At 31.9% G+C, this 22,607-nt stretch overlaps 1 long non-coding RNA gene across 1 annotated transcript; it reads right to left on the reverse strand.

Annotated features, from left to right (window-relative positions):
* Positions 1-1,454: 1,454 nt before the first annotated feature.
* Positions 1,455-21,233, reverse strand: LOC117691524 (uncharacterized). Its single transcript, XR_004603236.2, has 3 exons — positions 21,089-21,233; positions 3,470-3,524; positions 1,455-1,863 (listed from the first exon to the last, which is right to left on the reverse strand). It is a non-coding gene; the product is annotated as an uncharacterized lncRNA (long non-coding RNA).
* Between the last annotated feature and the right edge of the window lie 1,374 nt (positions 21,234-22,607).

Raw genomic sequence — 22,607 nt, forward strand, 5'->3', positions numbered from 1 at the left:
AAACCGGGTTTTCTTTTATTTGAACTGTATCCATAATCCATGTTAACCCTGAATTGATAAACATTACCAACCGTATCCAGGGAAATGGAGTACCCTATATGCAACATTTTCAAAGTTCAAGTTCAAAAGCTAGTATTTTTTTCATCAATTATCAGAAATCAAACTCCTAGCAATATGCACACCTCTAATATACGTACAGGTGATCTGCAATAGAACAACTTCTTGTCTTGAAAACTGTAGGAGAAGTTATCCGTACAATGAGGGTACCCTGTATGCAATATTTTGTCAGTTCAAAAGCTGGTATTTTTTCATAAAGTATCGGAAATTAAAATCCTAGCAATATGCACACCTCTAATATGTGTACAATTGATCTGCAAAAGAACAACTTCCTACGTTGAAAACTGTAAGAGGAGTTATCCTTACAATGAGGGTACCCTTTAAGCAATATTTTGCCAAAAAATGACTAAGTTCAAAAACTGGTATTTTTTGCATAAATTATCGGAAATCAAACGCCAAGCAATATGCACATCTCTGATATATGTACAATTGATCTGCAAAACAACAACTTCCTATGTTGAAAACTGTAGGAGGAGTTATCCGTACAATGAGGGTACCCTTTTGGCAGCTGCCCGGCCACCCACCCACGATTTTCATCAATTTAATAACCTGATTTTTCCGTTGGAAAACCCGGTTAAAAACCTGGAAAAGTCCTGAGACAATCAGGTGATTAATTATCATAATTGTCTAACAATTGGTATGAAAAACGTCAGTCAGCATGCGATCGAGTAGAAGATTGTATTTGCTGACAAGGTTGTTGTATCGACAATAGAACTTACGAAAAGATGGCTTCAAAAGAGAATGTTGATAGTCCCGTTTTGTCAACTTGTTCGTCAGTAGCTTGCCTCGCCTTAAAACTATTCATATGAAGAGAATGCTCTTGTGTATCGAATTAACTGAAAGACAAAAACACCATATGCCGGTGATGAAGGTATATTGCTACATAAGTAAGGAAAGTTGGCTATAGAAAAATGAAGTCATCACGTTTATCAGAAAGTTTTGTTAGGTTACCATCAATGTCCATTTCCAGTAAAATATTCAAATATGAAACAGATGACGCAGACTCTGAGGTACTTTTTTTTCAAGTTCACTTGGATATATATATCGAGTCGACGTAAGTATAGAAATCATTGTAAAAATTGTGAATTTTGTACATGTAATGTATTACATTTTCGTTAAAGTTATATGTAATCAAATATTACAATAATATTGGGATTGCTTTAATTTGCGCCCATCATATTACAAATTGTGATTAAAACTGGTTTGATTTTAATTTCACATACCCAAGTCGGCCAGTGTCAATCACAAAACTGTTAATTTTTCAATAAAGGCAAGGAATTCATGTTTTGTATATCAATTTGAATGCAAATAGATTTTATGAAATAAAAGATGCTAAAGTATTTGAAATGATTTTAATGTACTCAAATCCGTACAAACTTTCCTGAAATTTGTTCACGAAGAAATCATCAGACTATCAGAAATATACAATTTTAAGACATTTATATATCGTCTTATGATTAAACGGAATTAACAAAAAAGCATAATTATTATAAACCGCATGAAAAAAATTATAATGCATTGATATTTTATTCTGAAATTATAAACATAAGATTCTAAATTTATTTAGTTTATTTTAACACAATTACAAGCACAATCTTTTAGCCTAGCCGTGATCGACATTTACAGGCTGTTTTCCAGATATTGCAGGCGCACACGTATCCCGCACAACACCGTGCAAACCGATATTGACTCTCTGGAATGCAAGGAAGGCCCCATGACATACATGCAGAGGGATTCACAATTTGCCTGCAAAATGAAACAAAGTATGTATGAATATCATCATTTAAAAATCTACAATGTCTTTTTGAAAAAGGCACAATAAATCTCAATTAGCCTACCAGATAAACACAATATATCGTAAGATCCATATGATTTAAAGGTAAAATACTACTTTGTATGCAATTTAAATGTCATTTGGTATTTTTTTTCTTTTGTTTTACAAAATGTTCAACGAATGCTCAACCATAACTGTAAAATTTGTAACCTGTGTGGAAGGCAATTATTATATGGTTTTAACTAGCAAGTACTTTCTTTTTAGAAATATCATTCCGAAAAGAGAGAAGACCTGGTGTACAGACTATTGCTTTATTTTGTTAGATCGATGGTTAAAGTATAATTCTGCAGTTATACTCGATGTAGAGTTGATACTCATGGCACGTGAATGGTATCAGCTTTTTATAGCAACTTGACCGTTTTTGTCACGAAGCGATTGCGTTCCCGATATCCTATTGTCGGCATTTTTGATTAGTTTAGACATTCAGTTTATTTACTGTGACACTGTGTTGTTTTTTTTAAAGAGACATGGTCACGATTTTGGTCAAAAATTATTTTTCCGATTTTAATGTTAACAATGCTACAGTAAGGCATTTTATATGTTAACAAAATTGCATCATATTTATTTGGTTGAAATGAATTTTATTCAAGTTGAATCAGACAAGAGAACAAGCATTTTTCTTTTGAAAACTTTCTATTCAAACAGATCTCATATATAGTTGTTTGATTGTAGGATTACCTAGGGGTAATACATCCAAACAAACATGCAGTGGTCGTTGTAAGGAATTTTACTCATCCAATTGACGTTGTCATTGATGTAATTGACGTCATTCTGACGCACTTTCTTTTTGTTGTGTTGTTAAAAACAATTCTCAAGTTGTCAAAAACTTATGACTGTTTGTGAAAGTTGTCGGGTGAAAATTTACATCATATACAATTATGAAAATGCCTTTGATTATTCGTTAAAAAAATCTAATTAAGGTCAGACGACACGTTCCTCAAAAATCTTTTTTGTATCTCCTCGTAATAAAGAGTTCCAATAAAAAATATTCATTTTATAATTACTTTAAAAATGATCAAAATTTACTTGGATTTGGTTTTATGTCTAGATGGTCGAGTGGTGAGAACCGTGGCCGCTCACTGCCAAAAGCGTATAGGTTCTAGAGGTCGTGAGTTCAAAGCCCTGCCCCGGCGGAGATATTGTTCTAATATAGTGAATTTCGCTGTCCTGTAGAGGTTTTTATTTTCATATCAGCAATTCAAGTGTATTTTGAAGAAGATTGTATAGGATATCGCATACTCTAGTATTTTGCAGAAATGCCTGGTAAGGTACCCTAATGTTTTGCAAGAAAGCTTTTCAAAGTAGTAGTAAACCATTAACTAATTCCTGGAAAAAGTTATCTAAAATTGAGGAACGTGTCGTCTGACCTTAAAGGTTATTTAAACAGTAAATGGTATCAGATATTCTAGGACATCCTGTATCGAACCGATACATATACTCATGTACACTTTGTATGAATTGATGGCTATGTTGTTGGGTTTCGTTTTATTTTTGTTGACCTAAAAACTTTTTACAAACCTTTTAGCTGTTTTAAATTCTTGCATGATATCATCTACATACGCATCGTCTCCATCTGTAACAAATAATGTAGAGATAAGATTGCCGCATAACATACTGATTTTTACATGGGGTAAACATATATCATAGAATGTGGACATTTAAATTGAGCCGGTTTGTTTTTATATATATATATATATATATATATATATATATATATATATATATATATATATATATATAACACTTTGACGGATAATTATGCCAATACCAATGTGGAATTTTTGCACCCGCTTAAGCTGCATATATCGAAAAATTCAAATATGCCATATGATAGACCATTGTTTAAAGAGTTAACAAACACCTTTGTTTTAATAGTATCTCACCTGTCTGGTGAGATATTTACCTTTCAAAAATAAATTCCTATAGGAAAATAATTTTTTCTATAGGAAAAACATTATTCCTGTAGGTAATTTGAAATATTGGAATACAAGAACTTCCTATAGGAGTTTCAATTCCAATAGGATTTGTTAAAATCCGATAGGAAAACTTAATATCCTATAGGAGAACTACGTGTCTGAATCAAATTCCTACAGGAAATACCATTCTCCTATAGGAAATATAATTCCTATAGGACAATTAAAAAATCCTATAGGATTGTCAATATTACCTGTAGGAGAATCAATTCTCCTATGGGAATTATCATTTTCCGATGGGATATTAATTTTTAAAGGTAAATATCTTACCTGTGAGGTGAAACACACTAAAAACAAAAGTGGTTTTATACTCTCTAGACAATGGTCTATCATTTGGTATACATGGATTTTTCAGACACTGCATCTTAAGCGGGTGCTAAAATGCCACCTTGGCACTGGCATAATTATCCGGCACAATGTTATATATATAAACCACCAATTTGCAAAATTGTTTAAAATTTCACGTTATATGTCATCTTGCTCCTTGAAACGGAACATCTAAAACATCACACACGGAATATATCGCTTCCAAAATTGTTCGGTTTTTAAGAACTATAAAGCCACAGGAAGTTTGTCGAGGTAATATCTTGAAAAATCGATCTCACGATATTCATTTTTGTAGAATGACAACTAATTTTATTTTACCGATTAATTCGAACCCAAAGATGTTTCTATTAGATGATAACGTGCAAAAGCGGAAGGAATAACTCTAAATACATAAATGGGCTTAATTTGTTTTACAATTTTTGTCCGCTTTACATTGTGAACATTATTTTTTATTTTTAATAAAACTGAAATGAAAAGGAAACTAGTTTGATTTTTAGACGATTGGACATGGATCAAAATCTAAACTGCAATTGATTATATGGAGCCTTAATTCTTTTTGTTGTAGCTGACTAAAAAATTACAATCTTTCTGGCTTTTAAGTGTTTGTTCCGTATGCAATATATTGTAGCAACAGTAAACTTTTTATTATTTTTTTTTTAAATTATCTATCATATGAGATGTCAACCCTCAATCGCATTTACAACGCAATTCATATTAAAACGTTTGATTTTCTATGCAATTTGAATATTTCAATACAAGAAAACAGTGGTATTTTGCTCATTTAGGATCGAAGTGCAAACACTTCAGATTTCCGGAAAAGAGTTGTTCGTTTATGTAAAATTAAAAAAAAAAATAATATTACGATTCCAACAACGCTACCAATGTTTTGACAGTATTTTTTTCACAACTACGCACACTTATATAAATGTACAAGTTACAATATCCTTATCTTAATTCCTTCTTTACAAAAATCTAGGCTATTTGTTGTTTGTTTTTGTTTTTTTGTATATGATTGCTGAAAATCATATTGATTATTACTTTTAGAATCAATCTATTCGAAACCCGAGGGTAACCACTATGGAATTTTCATAAGTACAAATATCGAATTAACAACTGAAACAGTTTGCATGTAATAAACATATCGAGCTCAATACTTTGCTTAGTCCTGTGTCAAACCAAATGGTGATGATCGTTCCCTGATATAGATACAACCAAGTATCTAATAACCAATACCGTCGACAGGATAACCAAATTAAATGAGCAATACTCTGTATTTTGGGAGAAAAATAATCATTATCAAAATAGGTATACCGACAAGCCAGATACATTGAACCTAATCAATTTATATCTTAAGAAGATAAGTTCGGAGCTAAGTAAAATGGACTTTGTGGTGATCTCTATATCAAATGTACTGTAACCAGTTGTGTGAATGTGGCAGTAATGAGTTCATGAGTTCAAACATAACGCCAATTATTCCAAGCAAACAGAGCTTTCGGAATGTTTATTTATAACTGGTTTAAGAGTTGGCGGTCTGGCGTGTTGCTGGTTATGTCAATATGGATATCAATGCATCACTGTCGTGCATTTTTGTTACGTTCGACGTGAGCTTTATTGTTACATTACGGAGATGCCATGCAGTTCAAGTTAGTCAGTAGCTACTGTATACAGGTTTTTTTTCGCTCATGTAATTTTCGTCCTTCTACAATTGCCAAAAATATCGCCCCGTTTTGAATTCGCCCAGACACAGTTGTGTTTTGATAGAAATAATTGAGACATTGGAATTCGCCCAGTCTTAAATTCGCCCGATGACAACAAGGGTGAAAGGGGCGAAAATAAAACGGGGGCGAATATTTTCCTGTATGCATTATATTTGTTTTAATATAATTTCTATATTATTCAATATTATATTACATGTACAAATAAAAGTAAAAAGTGTTATGCGGAATAGTTTCATGTTTTAATTGATTCAGTTGTAGTTATTTTCTAATTTTATATCTTTCGCGTCTACTGCCTCGCTTTCTCTTTTATACCAAGTCTTTAACACCTCAAGTAAACGATTTGTTATACTGTTATAAAATAGAAAACTAAAAACGTAACCAGTGGTGTATAATGTAAGTATAATAATACAATAATCTGCTTTCATTTTTCGTAATACAGATTCGACCAATGATGTTTAAATGATAACAATACTATAAAAAGAGACCTTTTAAAGAATGAACATTAAAGGCATTTTCAAATTTTCAATAGCTCAGAGCATTTAAAGTATTTGCAGTTGAAACATTAAAATAAACAAATTATAGTAAAAATTATTTATTCTGAATGAATCAGAAATTTTATTGATTAAACCTACAATCTATTATACTATAAATATGATACTTAAAGAGTGCACAAACTTTTAATCAAAGGTACATCCTTCCACATACTATTAGTCTTGTTTGACAATTTGCCTTCTTACCTCATCGACTTCAGAATTCCATAAAATATTGAACTAGAGGTACATTAGGCAAGTTCACAAATGATACTCTTCGCTTAGAAAATATATTAACTCAAGTATTTCTCATTGACATGTAATGGATGCACATTTTTTTAAATGACCTTGATCTTGCAAAAATGACCAGAGCTCATGGTCAGTACATATTTTGATGGCACAGACAATCTTTGTGTCACACTCTAGCTTCCTATCTTTTTCCTTTACATTGTATGGCCTTTACAGGATTAAAAATGACCTTTAACTTTTACAAATGACATTTGGTTCATGTCACAATCATGTCATTAGAAGAGACTTCAAACGTTTTTTTTCATAAGAAAGATATGGACCAAACACAAACTATTAATAGTTTTTTTTCTTACAGTGACCTTGGACTTTCCATAAAAAACTTGAAACAAAATTATGACACACCCTCAAATCATTAGCAATCTTTTTGTGAAATAGAAACTTCTGATGTTTCTCCATTAGAGAGATATAGACCCGACACTGCATTTTTCCATGAACTTCTATCTTCGGCGTACAAGTGAACTGTTGGTCCTTCACCCGAATTTTTCTCCAGGTACACAGTGGGAAGAAGCTCTGTCATTCAGCGAACTGAAAGGTCATGTAATCGTCTGGTAAGGTGACTGAGTGGCATAGCTTTGCCATTAAGTTACATTTCAGTCATCTTTCAGTTGACTGTATGACAGAGTTTCATTCTATGAATAATACTTATGAATATGTTGCCCTGATACCCAGTCAAAATTTTATCTTTTCGTTCAAGTATAATGAGCGTGGTGTCTTACGACACTCTAATGGACTAGGACTATAATGTCACTAGGTCTATACAAAAGATTCTTTTTCTCTGCCATGGTGACTGCATCGTACTTGTTGAATAACATTTTTGATATTGGTTCTGCCTATAAAGATCGTATTCGCGATATCCTCTTTGTCGAAAATGGATACGATTACATTTCAAACAACGTTCGACTTTGTCCTTGTATATTCCTTTAGTCCCTTGTAAAACCTTGCAGGATGAATCTTGCATCACAGCAATTGCATTCTAGTTATCTAAAGATCTTTGAACTGAAAACCTTACAACATTAAATCGTCTGGCGCTATTGTGCAACTGAGTAAGCGGATAAACGAATTTGTATATATTGAATTGAGTGGAAAATACTGGGGAATAATTTAAAATTATTACAAAATTATTTTAAATCCATTTCATGACTTAACACAAATTTGATTATCTAATACATGTAATATGTTATCCTCACGCGCTATGTTCATTTAACTTTTTTTTTCTATAGAATTATTACACCTGAAGGGATTGGTGCTGTTATAGACTTGAAATCCGAACACAATCTCATTGTCAAGAGACGATTGATCACCAAGGTTTTATCAATATAAATCCAACAAACATTTTCGTTGAATAACATGAAGTTTGAATTTCGATCTTGGAAATGCAAATTGCCTATCGAGTTACAATACGCGAAAGCCAATGAACATGTCAAGTCATCTTTAGAACCATTGTTTACGAATTTTTTTATGTCCTCTAAAATGTGTATTTTATCGAATCGACGGAAATCAATGTCCACGAATAATATTAAAGCTACTGGCTTTCGCGACATATCGGTTTGGGAAATCAAATTTTATATATTGCTTCAACAATCCATGGAGTAAACAATTGCTTTTCAAAGAAAAAAAAATGTGTTGCAGATTGTTTTGCTAACTTATAGAACATAAGTTTCATTCCAAACCAAGTGTTTGAAATAAGTATAATTAGCATTGTCGATAGAAATAGGTTTCCTAAAAAAGCAACTTCATTTTCACGAATAACAGACTTAGTCTATGTTGGAAAGAAAAGAAATAATCTACTAAAACAATATTTGAAGATATTTTAAATTATGTCTATCAAAAACGTGTATTAATGTTCAACATGAAATCCGATTAAATATAAAGCTCCTTTGAGTTGTAAATGTAGTTGCGTTTAATTACTAATTGGCAGAGCTGTCATCTGTGAATCTAGTCGCAGCCTCATCTTTTGTCTTTATGGGTAAATGTATATGAACATCATTATTAGGCGCTTATATGTCTTCCTTCGCAGTTGAGACACCAATACATAAACATTTTTATTACCCAGCGTCCATTACACTACAGAAATTTGGTTTTATGATGAAGTAATGATAGATGAAAAGCAATGCCACTGAAGAGCGAGAAAGGCATTTATGCGGTATTGTCAAACAATGTGAAGATCAGATTTGTCACATGATATGAATCGCATTCAACACGCCAGTCTCGAAGAGTTTGTTAAAAAGAGAATGGAATCGATATCAAATGGAGTTTTCTCCCAAAATGTCATTACACTCCACTGGCTTCGGTAACGTTTTATTTTATAACGGCTTTCGATAGTCGTTACTTTGGATCCAGAATCGATACTAACTTGATGGAAAAGTTTCAGTTATTCATCACAGATTGCAGATGTTCCAAAGTTTTAGAGCAAAAAAGTTTATTAAGTGTTATAACAATCATACAATGTTTAGACTGTCTTTTAGTTAACAATATAATTGAACAAGCCATGCTGCAAAAGCGATCAGAAAGTGAAAACTGTGTTTTCATTTCTAGATATGGGCATATATACTTGATGTAAAATTAAAACATATCTTATTCTTAAAGTATTTTAATTCTTAAATCAATGCAAATGCAGAGCAATAATTATCGTTAAAACTGACGATATAAGCTTAAGGATTTAAATGTATACCTAATTGAAAATTAGGAGGCAAGCAAATTAATATCAGATTGAATTTTTTTTTTTATAGAATGTTTATCATAACTAAAGATTATAAAATACAATCTTTTCAGTTTTTCGTCGATGTTAAATAAAAACGATAATGTATTTTAATTTGTTTTATTTTAACATAAATTTTTATAATTGCTACACTGTAAAACGTTAAAATTTGTATACAGCATCTTTTGGAGATGCCTTTTTTTCGGTTTTAAAAGTGCATTTTTCGTTTTTGAATTTTAAGTTTTGCAAACAAACTAAAAGAAATACAAACAATTTTAAGTAGAGTCAATATAATTATTAAAAAAAACCCACTCAATTTGATCAATGAATGCTTAAAATTTCGTCATTGAGATTAAGAACAATTTTTATTTGTTGGTTTTTGTATAGAAACCTCGTGCATAAAAGAACTTAGACTTTTATACGATTCATATTATCCTAAAAAACCTATTTAGTTCCATTCAGGAGTGCGGTAACATTATTTTTATTATTAAAACTGTGAGAACTTCATACAGTACGTTATGACCGGATGTAAAGTATTTTGTAATAACTTAACGGATTTCTCTATCTTGAATTACATCAACACTAGTTAACCATTTGCAAACACATGTTTATGTGTGGAATTTACATGATTGCTTTAGTATAAGCTAACGAAATAAAATAATTATAACTATAAAACAACAATCTTAAAGTTTATTACCTAATGTATACATGTATAACGTAGATAACTATATTTTGTTTTGTTTTTAAAACACATGTGATTCAGATACTCGGTACCCTGACGGCGTCGTATGTATATACACAATTTAATTTGATTCTTATAAAGAGCACGTGCACTGAACCACACCAGGAACTCCTAACAAAACGATCTTGCAATGATGATGTAAAAGGCGCAGCCAACGACAGAACAGGAATATTGACCGTGTCAGCAGTGTAATAAGAGTAAACAATGATTCATGATAGATTATCTAATGAACCTATAGAATAATCCCTGTGACGAATATTTGTATTGCAAGTAATTGTCACCAAGTGGTTGAAGCCAAAGGTTTATATGGATATATCGGCGGCGAAATTACAAAAGAATAACAAAGGAAGACCGATTACTCGGTATGATAAATCCATTGCACTAAGTTATTCAATACGGTATTAAGGGAAATGAATGATGGTGTGCCAAAATGGTCAAATCATTAACGATATTACAAACTCTGTTTGAAGGGTTTTTAGTTGAGTTTTTTTTCCATCCGTTTACTAATCAGCTCTTTTGTCTCGTTTAAAAGAGAATTTAAAAGAACCGCACCAAACAAGCAAATAATAAAAAATTGATAAAAAAGCAAACTATGTCTGCCAAAAAATGTAATTTCTTAAGGATGGTTCACGGTTTGTTAATGTCATTTTTTCATTTTCACTGCTGCAAAAATACAAGTTTATAAGATTTTTATTTTGCGATGATTTTTTTCACGATTAATCAATTATATAATACATAGAGTTACCTTAAACAAATGTCTTTAAATTGATTATCTAGATATTGTTTTCTTTCAACCCTTTTTATCATCCATTCATTTGCTTATTTTAATAAGGTCATTCAATATGCCAAAAGCAAAAATGCCAAATTAGCATTGACTGTGTAGGCGAGTGGGTCAATTCTAAAATTGGAAATTGTAATATAGTTTGAACGAACATTTGCTTTTAAATCGGTCAAACAAATTGATTTTTGTCAGTGGCCTCTCGGATTGAAAAGGTGAAAATGAAAGTTCAAGAGTAAGCTATTTTCATTGATATTGAAATGAATTTGGACAGCTGTCTTATTCATTTGTCCTATTCAACTTGCAGGATACGAATTCGAATGGATTTTAATTAGTTGTCATTTCCAGTTACAGGATTGGCAAAAAATCGATGCTCATTCTACATCACAAAGACTGTGATGACTGTTAACGGTCAGTATGATTATATTAAGGTGCAATGCAGGTCAAATTAAATACTATATTATTAAGCCCGTCAAGCCCTTTGATAGAGTATCATACACGCATTAAAATGGATTGAAATTTATTGTGGTTTTTTTGTAACTAAAATATTGCTGACTTTCGCCGATAGTTTGATTTTTTATAAAAGGTTTGCAATTTGGTTACTTATGAAAAATTATTTGGCAGATTTTTATGTTTTCCGAGAAATTGTATGAAGAAGTAAATTACTTTGGCAAGAATTTGTTAAAGTTTTTTCCATATAATACTGCATTTTTGTTCACAGGAATATTTTGAGGAAATTGTTGTATCTTAATCCACAGCATTGCTAACTGGTTAAAGATACAGAAAATGGTTAATCCAGAAATATATTTTTTCTTTTTCTTTTTGTAAAACCATCAGAGCTAATTTACAACAGTATACAACAAATGTAATCCTTTTCAAATTAGAATGCATTTACTACATGTACGAAAATGCGAATGATGTATCTTTGAAAAATGACATTTACGTGCAATTAAAATTCTACAAATACATGTATACATCAATTGGGATAAAACTTTTAGCTGTTTTGAATATTCAACACGTTGAACACCTTTTTTACAGATTTTTTTTCAATGCAAATGAATTCATACAAGTTTTACGTTTCCAGACGTCCCATAAAAATGGATTATGTGCGTGAGATAAAAAGAGTAAGTTTTAGGAGTTCAAGTTCTATTGTTCTATTGACCCGCAATACATGTAGGACTGCACGCCAATGCTGTTATTAAAGTTTTAAATTTCGGTCATTCAGTTCGTTTTAAAATAACTTGACATTCATAAAAATAAGAAGTTATTAATGCACAGTTATTAATCTCTTTTGTTCATTGTTATTATTATATACATGGATTTTCATGGGGTATTTTTATATCTATAGCACTGTTAACTGATTTTGTGTTTTACTCAATATTATGACCATATAAACGTAACCGGTCAGCATGAAAATGATGAAAAGTGCGCAATGTAAGTGCTCAGTCTTGAAGGTCGTTATTTAGTGTACTAAATAAGTACGTGTAGGTCATTTCTGAAAAAATAATCATGATTTTGCAAACTGGCTACATCCAGAGCTCCTAAAAAGGAAGTCTAAAAAAGGTCCTTAAACGACCACAAATGCGGAACAAAACACGTCACGGGCAGATCATATTTTGAATGGTACAGCCAATCAGAAAGCATTTTCTACGCAATCAGATCCGGTTATCTCCAAATCAGATGGATAAATAAACGATGACAAAAGCAGAGCACTGTATTACTGAACAATCGATACGATAATTGTGTTAATCGCAAACGATATTATGCCAAATTGCAGCGCGGTTCTGACGATAAAATCTGTAGTGATTTTGATCACGAAACAGATCTTTACAATTTACTGCCCGTCCCTAACAAGGTTACTGTCTCATTTAATGAAATTAATGTCGTTAAAATGTCGAAATTTTCAAACTTAAGTATTCCTGCTCGAAAACGGTAATTAATCTTTATGGCATTTTTTTTACGAAAACGCTATCAAAAACAAATAATCGCGATATGTATATAAATCTTTATTTTGTTATAATTTGTTTAAATAAGTGATGTGAGAGTGCCGAACAGAGTTGAGAAACTTATTTACTGATGAGATAGAGCACGAAACGTAGAAAAAGACTTTTGATTAAATCAGGACAACAAGAAAAGTACGTGTTATTTACTTAAATGGGTTTTTATCAAGGCTTTATTTTAACCATGAATATATGATGCGAGTTAGGGGGGGGGGGGGGGTCTGTGTGTACATATGAAACTAGGATACGCTTTGAGTTGTTTTTAGCTCACCTGAACCAAACGAAAGTTCAAGTTAATTTTTCTGATCACCTGTTGTCCGTCGTCCACACGTATGTATGTAAACTTTTCACATTTTTGACTTCTTCTCTAGAATCACTCGGCCAAATTTAACCAAACTTGGTACAAAGCATACTTATGGAAAGGAAAATCTAAAACCCTTGTTAAATAGAAGATAATTCCGCAAATAAAAAGGGGCGCATATCTTAATTTTTTTTCTCAAGAACCGCCTCACCAGAAATGCCAATATTTACACCAAATTTTGAATAAATGGTGAGGAATTTATTTGTTATAATATCGATCACCAAAATAATACTGAGACCTCAAGAGGTGTTAAAAGTTACAATATAATTACATTGGTGTATTGTTTAAAATCTTATTCTCAAGAACTACAATGCTTCAATTTGTGAAATTACCATACAATCACCCTCAAATAGTTCAGATTCTAGATTATTAAACCCGTGACGCTCTGACATACTGTATGCTGGGGGTCAAAGTTTAGCATAGAATCATGTTGGGCAAATGTTTATAAATCTCCTTCTCAAGAAAACCCGCATTTAAAACGTATATATAGTGGAATGGATTTAAGCAATGACAATCGGACTTAAAACTGGTGCCTCAACAGGAATATTTTTTTGCTATGTATGCTTCTGTTCTCAGGATAACAGAAACCTTCTTTCATTTTCATTTATGGCTTATTTTACAATTTTGTTATCTTTAGTAGGCATAAAATCAAAAGACGCAAAATCAAGGCCCGGACAAACAATTTTTTCCCCTGAAAATCAAAAAAAGGTTAAGTTTCCGTCATATATACGGCATATATTTGAGATAATGTATAAAAGAAAAAAAAATACAACTTAACAAACCATGCATGTCTACATTAAAAAATGCACTTTTTATACAACTTTAATTAATGATTTTATATTTTTAAAATTTAATTTACTAAGTGTATTAAGACCCAATAAAGCCCATTCTTATCTAAAAACAGAAACTGCACTGATAAAAAACAAACTGAATCATGAGAGTTCTCAGGTTTTTTTTATTAGCATCACTGTTTAAAAAACATACTGAACCAAATGGTTAAAAAAAAAATTTTATTTGTACATTTCAAAATCGTATATAGACAGAACGCAGGAATGTGCAATTAAAAGATCGGACTACGAAATGTATGATGATTTACCACCAAAAACCTTGTGAATCTTACTTAATACCTCAATAACATATTCAATATATATGTAAAAATGTGATCATATAAGTAAATGGTAATTCAACCCAAATAGAACAAGAGATGTTTGTGAAACACTTCTGCCCTCCTCCCTTGGAAACATCCACAAAGAAAATGAACGTAAACTGCAAATAACTGGAATTTTTCTAAGTCGAAGAAGTATAACTCTGTCGAAAACTGCTCTATCATACTCATAATCAAACTTGACCTAGATATTATTTAGATAAACTTGTATACCAAGATTCATATCAATATGTGCAGCCTCTGCGACGAAAATTAGCGGAAACTGCATATAACTGGAATTTCTCTATGTCCAAGAGCCATAACTCTGTCGAAAATTGCTCGATCGTACCCAATATTTACCTTGACCTAGATATTATCATGATAAACCTGTATACTAAAACTTCTTTCAATATGTTCATCCTCTGCGAAAAAAATAAACGGAAACTGTAAATAACTGGAATTTTTCTACGTCCAAGGGCCATAACTCTGACGGAAATTGCTCGATCGTACCCGATATCGAACTTGACCTAGAAATTAACATGATAAACCTGTACACCAGATTTCATCTCCATATCATCCTCTGCGAAGCAACGAGCGGAAACTGCAAATAACTGGAATTTTCTACCTCCAAGGGCCATAACTCTGTCGAAAATTGCTCGATCGTACCCAACACGAACCTGACCTAGATATCATCATGATAAACCTGTATACCAAATTTCATTTCAATATGTTCATCCTCTGCGAAAAAAATGAACGAAAACTGTTGGTGGACCGACCGACCGACAGCATTAAAGCAATATGCATTCCCTTCTTCGAAGGGTGCATAATAATGTTAAGTATTACATGGAAAAATATAGAGTATACCTGACCGTTTACATCTCTCCAAATTTGGTCATTTGAATTAGCTAATTGATTACAACCAGATGTGTAAATTTTGATAATTATATTGGTAATATTGCAAAATAACAGCATTTTGTCTTCTTCGAAGGAAAATACTTGAATGAATATGAATAAATTCTTGTACAAGTACTGTAGGTTAAACACAATTACATGTGTAAAATATAAAATACTTTATTCTCTTTAATCACAGAATATTTAAGGTATTTTAAATATTTAGAAATGTCCCTTAAATGTATTTTATTCTCCTTCAACGGAAAATACTTTGAAAATAGATATTTTTATAATTGTACAATCGAATTGAATACCATTAGATTTGTACCATTTATTACTTTGTTTTTATTTCATAACCTTTTAATAAGGAAGCGATTTCTTTAAAATCCATTTATGTTAATAAAAGTATCATTTTACAGTATTCCTTTCCATCAATTAAAAATGATGGAAAGTATGTAATTCAAACGTAAACATACAATGTTGTAATAAAAATAAACAATTAGATTGGGGTGGTAGTCATTTTGAATATATTTTGTGAAAGGGAATGTGTACAGGTTTACATACATGTATTATGTGTTTTTCAGTGAACAACCGTGTATCATGTTTATTCAACAAGAAAGAAATTTAAATGTTGATGATAAGGGAAATACAAAAAGCGTAAAAATCTCGGTGACAAACGTCAGACACACAATTAAATTTCCGATCCACTGCTTGTAATGTTTCCAGGCACAGAAACAAAAGATCAGATGCGTATCGTTCGACATTTCCGGAGCCCAAATAAATTCAACCATTCTCATTGTTAATCACAAATTGGGATAAGGACCGCGCCACATTAAACTTCTAACTCCAGAAACGGCGGTAAACTACAGTAATAAAAGCATTCTACGTTTTAACTACCAACATTAAACATCACACCATCTTGAAAAAGTCTTTTAACTTTATTTCTTGCGCTAATTCACAAAGGCTTGTTAATACACCCTTTTACAATAAAAAAATTTGATTTTGATAAATTGATTGATGTTTTTGCTTTCTTTCTTCTGGTGATTATTTTATTACCCATTTCGCGGGCGAAAGGTGTGTATCTCTTCGCCGCACCTCAACTACTATCATCAACTATGTGTCGCTCCTCAACTAGTATGATTTTTGGGAGTTGATTTTAATCAACTCTCCTATGCACTTAATCGGGCAAAGCGAAAGTGAAACAGTGTTTAGACCTAAGCACAAATCAATACCGCTGACAACGCTTAGTTCTTGAAAATAATCGATAAATTCGATGCTATGTATTCTGAAGCATTGTTTTTCAAGAAAACTTATTTATTAATACCATGAAAATAATAAGATTTTAAATTGTACAAACAATTTAGATATTTTTTAAAGTCGTATGTATTCCTACGCTAGAGTTCAATGTAGTCTCGTTCAACCGGATGCTTGGCTGTCTCCGTTAATATCCGACAAAACAGAGCCTATCTTGCTTGTCGGAGATAAACGGAGACAGCCGAGCGTTTGGTTGAACAAGACAAGAGTTATATCTTGCCTGGATCCATACAAATTCTTAGAAATATTTCGATTACTGATACTACTTGCCATGCAAAATCACATATCGTTGATTTTGAATAAATGATAATCGATAAAATCAACTCCCGTCAGTACTTCAGTACTTTGATTTGATCTTACTCTCAGCAAGGAACACTGGCGCCTCAAGGTTTTCCTTAATATGATAGAGAGCCTTGAATGAGTCTTGAGAACGAGCTCTTATATTAGGAACACAATCAAATGACAGAAACTATAATAAAGGTATGCCTTTCAGTTAAGAAACTTCTAAGATTGCTTGGAAATATATAACACTGTTAAGATAAAAATAAAAATTGGCATCTTTATACAAAAAAATCCCTAAGACTAATGCCAAATCATTTTTATGATAAGTTCATTATCAGAAAAAAACCCAGTAAATTAGACTTGGACATAATGAAAAAAAAATAACGAGGTGTATCTAAACTTAAACAGATTTTACAATTTTTTTAGAATGTCCTAGGTGATTATTTTTGCAAATTATAATTAGTAAAAGGATCGTTTATAGATAGCTTTTCAGATCAAGGCATATTCTAGACTCACTCACCAAGTGACGATTCAATTTTTTGTGAAATTGTCTGCATCGATCGGTATGTTTGAATTATTGACCCCCATAGCTTATTTTGCCCCAAAGTTTTTTTTTCGCCTATTTGACCTACATTATATATATATATATATTTCTTTGTATCATGCTATTTTTTAGTCAAGTATTTTATTTTTTTCTGCTGAGTTGAGAAACTATTTCAAGGTATACAGTCGTGAAAAGAGCCGCCTTAAATAAATTGCACAAACTAATGTTATCATAATGGAATGGCGTATCAGCATTATAAAAGCGTTTGGAAAACGGATGACTCTGGAGTAGAATCGGAAATAAAAATGACTGACGCAATTGAGCCACGCTTAATCAATTGTTAAGTAATATAAAGGCAATTGCAATTAGATTTGGTTATTGATCTTGTTAACTTTGCGACTGGCGGATATGCGACCATTTGGTCTGACAATACTAGAACATGCTTGGTGGGGGATTTTCAGGTGCTTTTAAATGACAGTCGTCGAAGGGGGATATTATTCGTCAAGGATCAAAAAAAGACTCCTGAGCTCCATTGCGATTCAAATCAGATACATGTATCTATCGAGGTTTACAATGAAAGCCTAGCGTTCTATAATATATTTTAAGTCTCAAGAAACGAATAATTTTATAGGAAAATGAACTTATATCAAAACACGTTCGATTGGTTAAACCAAGAATGATCACAATATGACTATACTCTCAGAAATAAAATCGATAGAAATATAGCAGAAGTTAATTTCAGGAAAAAGCATTTCTTTTGTCACGTGATTTATACTAATTCACATTATCTCCGGTTTCCGAGATTTAAAACAAACACAGGCGATATTTCCCACGGCTATATGCGAATAATCCCGGCAAAAACCATTGGGTAAACTTAAGCATAATAGAGAAGCGAGCTAAATGCCGCTATCGAGCGCTCATTTTGCAAGCGGAAGTGAGTGAGTAATGTGAATTGCCGACGTTTCCATAACACAATAGAGGAAATATGTTTTTGGGGTTGATTAGAAGAAAACGTTTTGATTTTTCGATAAATTTGTGCGAGAGAGCACAATGACTTATCATTTAAATGTATTCTCATAATTTCTGTGCATTTCATACAATGTATTATGCTGTCATTTGAGGGTTCTGTGTTTTATTGTCTGGAAAATCTAATTAAAAAAAATAACTAATAGTATCATTGCACGATGTGCACTTAATTAAACGTTAGTCCCGTATCGATTCAAGCACGCTTGATATTTCTTCTCTAAACGTCCGTTTTCAAATTACGTGTATTATGGGGGGGGGGATTCTGTGAAATTGCGTTTTTCAAGTACAAATTATGACAAACACCTAAATGCTTAAATGGGTGATTCAAACATGCAAAGTATGTTATATTTGTAATAAAACTTCGTACAGTCGACCAAAGCATATCTTTTAGAGCGCACACCTGGCATAGCAATTCAAACTACTTTAACAACATTAGAATATCTTACCATAGCATTCAAATTTCATTGACAATATCATTTGACTTTCATTCTTCATAGCATATAATGGTAAAGCATTCTACATAATTTCAACTTGGTTGATTTTTTTGTCTTTTCATAAAAATCAAATTTACTATGATACAGATTATTTTCTAACATTTCCCTTTTTTTATTTAATAATCCTAGGCATTCTAATAACGGTTTTTGAAAAAGATTCAAACTTACAAACAAATATTTGCAAAAAAGCGTCCGTCTCGCAAAATGAACATTTGTTTTAACATTTATAATATTTGTATTTTTTTTTTCAAAGAATAAAGGTATTAATTATGTATAAGTAGTATGGGTTTTTTTCTATTAAATCTTCCAAAATTTTGGAATACTTCTGTATAAAGAGGTATGTTTGTTAAAATTATACCATATCAGTAAGTCTTTTTTTTTTTTTTACATTTCTCATAGCAAAGCATACAGATCTCATAGCATTGCATAGAAATCTCTAAACATATTCTTATCACTGGAAAAGATATACATGAAATGACTACCAGAAATGACTACCAGAAATCATACCCATTTTATAAATTATCACTTACTCCAAACTTTTTCTACAATAACGTCTTGAAATATATAATGGAGTATTTGATTAATACTAAATATCATATAAATGTAAAAAGCATGAAAGGAGTACGAGAAAATATGGATCTCGTGAATTAAAACCGATGAGAAGTGAATGAAAGAGATGTCGGATTTGAAATTAAATACAGTTACTCATTTACACTTTTAGGCTGTGTTTTCCTCCTTACGATGAAGTACATTGTTTAAATATATAGTAAAAGTACTGAGATTTTAGATTTTTGGAAATTTTGGATTTTTTTCTCTTTCTTTGCCAAATAGTAGTTTATGGCCTAAAATATCATATGTCAAAGTTTAGGCAGACCGATAGTAAATATATTGACAGGCTAGCCTCCATAGTGTTATAATACGATTTCTCAAAACATACCAACCAGCCGCGATGGTTTTAATTTCACGCCGAAAAAAATGGTATAAAAATTGAACCGTTTTTGGAAACTAAAGATTGTATTCAGGATGGTTTTAATTTCAAGAAAAAAAAAAGATAAATCGCAAAGACAGTGAAATTAAAACTATCATTATTATTTGAAAATATGTAATCACCCATATACATTTATATTACAACTGCTACTTTTATGTTGACAGAGTTATGTCACCCCCAATACAGTGGTGATTAGCAGTCTCAGCTTAGATCCTATAAACTCCACACAAATCATGCAACTACGAAAAGGCAGAACCAACGAGTCTGATATTAATGGGTATTTCTTTTTTTCCCCATGAAAATCGTGCCTTTTCGAACATTTATATATGAGTTAGCTTATGGGTTTGCTTATCTATTATCAAGAATGCATTATTTAGAAGTCCCCTAATCCAAACTGTTAACAGTAGGTAGTCCCATGTGGTTGCCCAATGGTACATTATGCTTTTAACTTTCGTAATAGATCTACGGAGGTTTGTTTTTTTCCCAAGGATTGGCCGATGAAAATATAATAAAATCTAGAAGCGAAATATCCATATTCTCCACAGGAAGCAAATTTGATTCCCGGAAATGGCTGACTTTATGAGTTTCGGTGATGGATTGATTCACCGTGTGCTTCAAGTCAATTTCTCCTAATTAGGTGTTACAAAATAAACAAATAATAGAGAAAAATCTTGCGTGAGTAAGCTGATGCCAGTTAAATCGATAGGAAGGAAAAAATGAAACTATTTCTACGCCAGTTTTGGTATATTTTTTGTTTTAAGAATATAAGAAATACTGCTGAGCACGTATTAGTATGAATTGCTAGCACGTTCAATAGAATAAATCTCGAAAATGAAACTAGTTGTTAACTAGTTGTTTATAATGATATATCTGCTTTTTCAAAACGTAACATTAATAACACTTACAAAAATGTTTGAGATTTTCGATGAGAATAACTATTAATTTTACTTCTGTTATCTTCCTGCGGTCACTTTTTTCTACTAGCCATTGTTTTTTGCAGAAAGAAATTTTCACATACCTTGATAACTGGGTCCGGCATGGCTAAGACACACAAATAAGCCTAGAAAACACGACAGAAGTAAAAGTTTCATTTTACAAAAAGCTCTTTCTCTTTCTCTCTCTCAATCTCTGACAGGACTGGTCTCTAGGCAACAAAATTATTCTCTTTGCTTCAGATAACATATAAATATGATAAATCACGTGGTAGAAAAATAATCAATAGCAATGGTCCATCGAGATCAATTGGTTGGAAGTCGCTTTAAATACAAAACACTTTGCGTCATTCGTAGTAATTACTTAATGAATATACATATAGTCTTGCGAGGATGCTTTCTATTATGTAGCCCGCTGATTAAAAATAACATTTCAATTTAAGCGGATGAAAGCGAGGGACACAGAGTCGAGCTTGATACAAAAAAAAAACCCATTAAATTAAATATTTTTAGAATCACTACTATTTTCTAAAAATGTAGGAATGAAATATGGTGTGGTTGCTTCATATAGAAACGATGAACAATATTTAATAACAGTATGAGACCATCTGTAAAATCAATGGCGATATTTGGTGACGGCAGCAACAAACCAATATTGAAAGAAGGCCGATTTGGAATCGAAGTCAATATTATTACCGTGTCTATTACGTATTTAAGTCCTTAGTAATTAACCAAGATACGCTTACAAAATTATAACGTCCATTTGCAGTCCCACTCAGATGATCCACGCGATATCACCTTCAAAAAGATCTATAATGTTTTGACACATCCTCAAGACCATATTACGGAGCCTTGTTTCATTACAATCGGGTGTCTATGGCGTTATTACTAAATTGCATTTACACTTACGCAACTCAATACTTCACAAGTCTTGTTTATATATATATATATATATATATATATATATATATATATATATATATATATATATATATAATTATACGTGTGTGTGTGACTTTGTGTGTGTGTTTTGAATATCCTTTTAAATTCAACTTAGGGTCAAGATGTAGTAAATGGTTCCAGACTGTCATTTTTGATGCTACAACCACTAGGACGTCATAATTGATTTGATGAATCTTTCCCCGTATTTTACGGCTTTAAAGGAATTATGTAGAAAAAAAACAATATTTTGACATTCTCTATTCAATCACGGGAAAAGTAATCCCGGTACCTATATTCAATTTGACATCATTTTAAAGAGGATGTCGAGAGCTTTTTTAATGCCGTTTTCGGAGAGACAAGTACTGTAGGCATTCTAAATATATTTTATTAGTCAAAAATGGATAAAACTCCCGAGATTTGTTACTTTTATCCTTCATATTTCATAAAAAATGGCTGTTTAAAAATGATTTTTCATTGTGTTAACCAAACATTTAAGCCCCGGTGTTATATAGTGCCTTTTCCCCCTAGCCATCTTTCCCCCCGGAAAAATGGCTATATAGCAGTTTTCCCCCCGGAAAAATGGCTATATAGCAGTTCTTCTCACCTGTTCTCACCCCTTTTTGAAACACCTTTTAATCGATGCTTATCTACAGTTTTGACTTC

The sequence above is a fragment of the Magallana gigas genome, chromosome 9 (genome assembly GCF_963853765.1).
Source record: "Magallana gigas chromosome 9, xbMagGiga1.1, whole genome shotgun sequence".
Taxonomy (NCBI): Eukaryota; Metazoa; Mollusca; class Bivalvia; order Ostreida; family Ostreidae; genus Magallana; species Magallana gigas.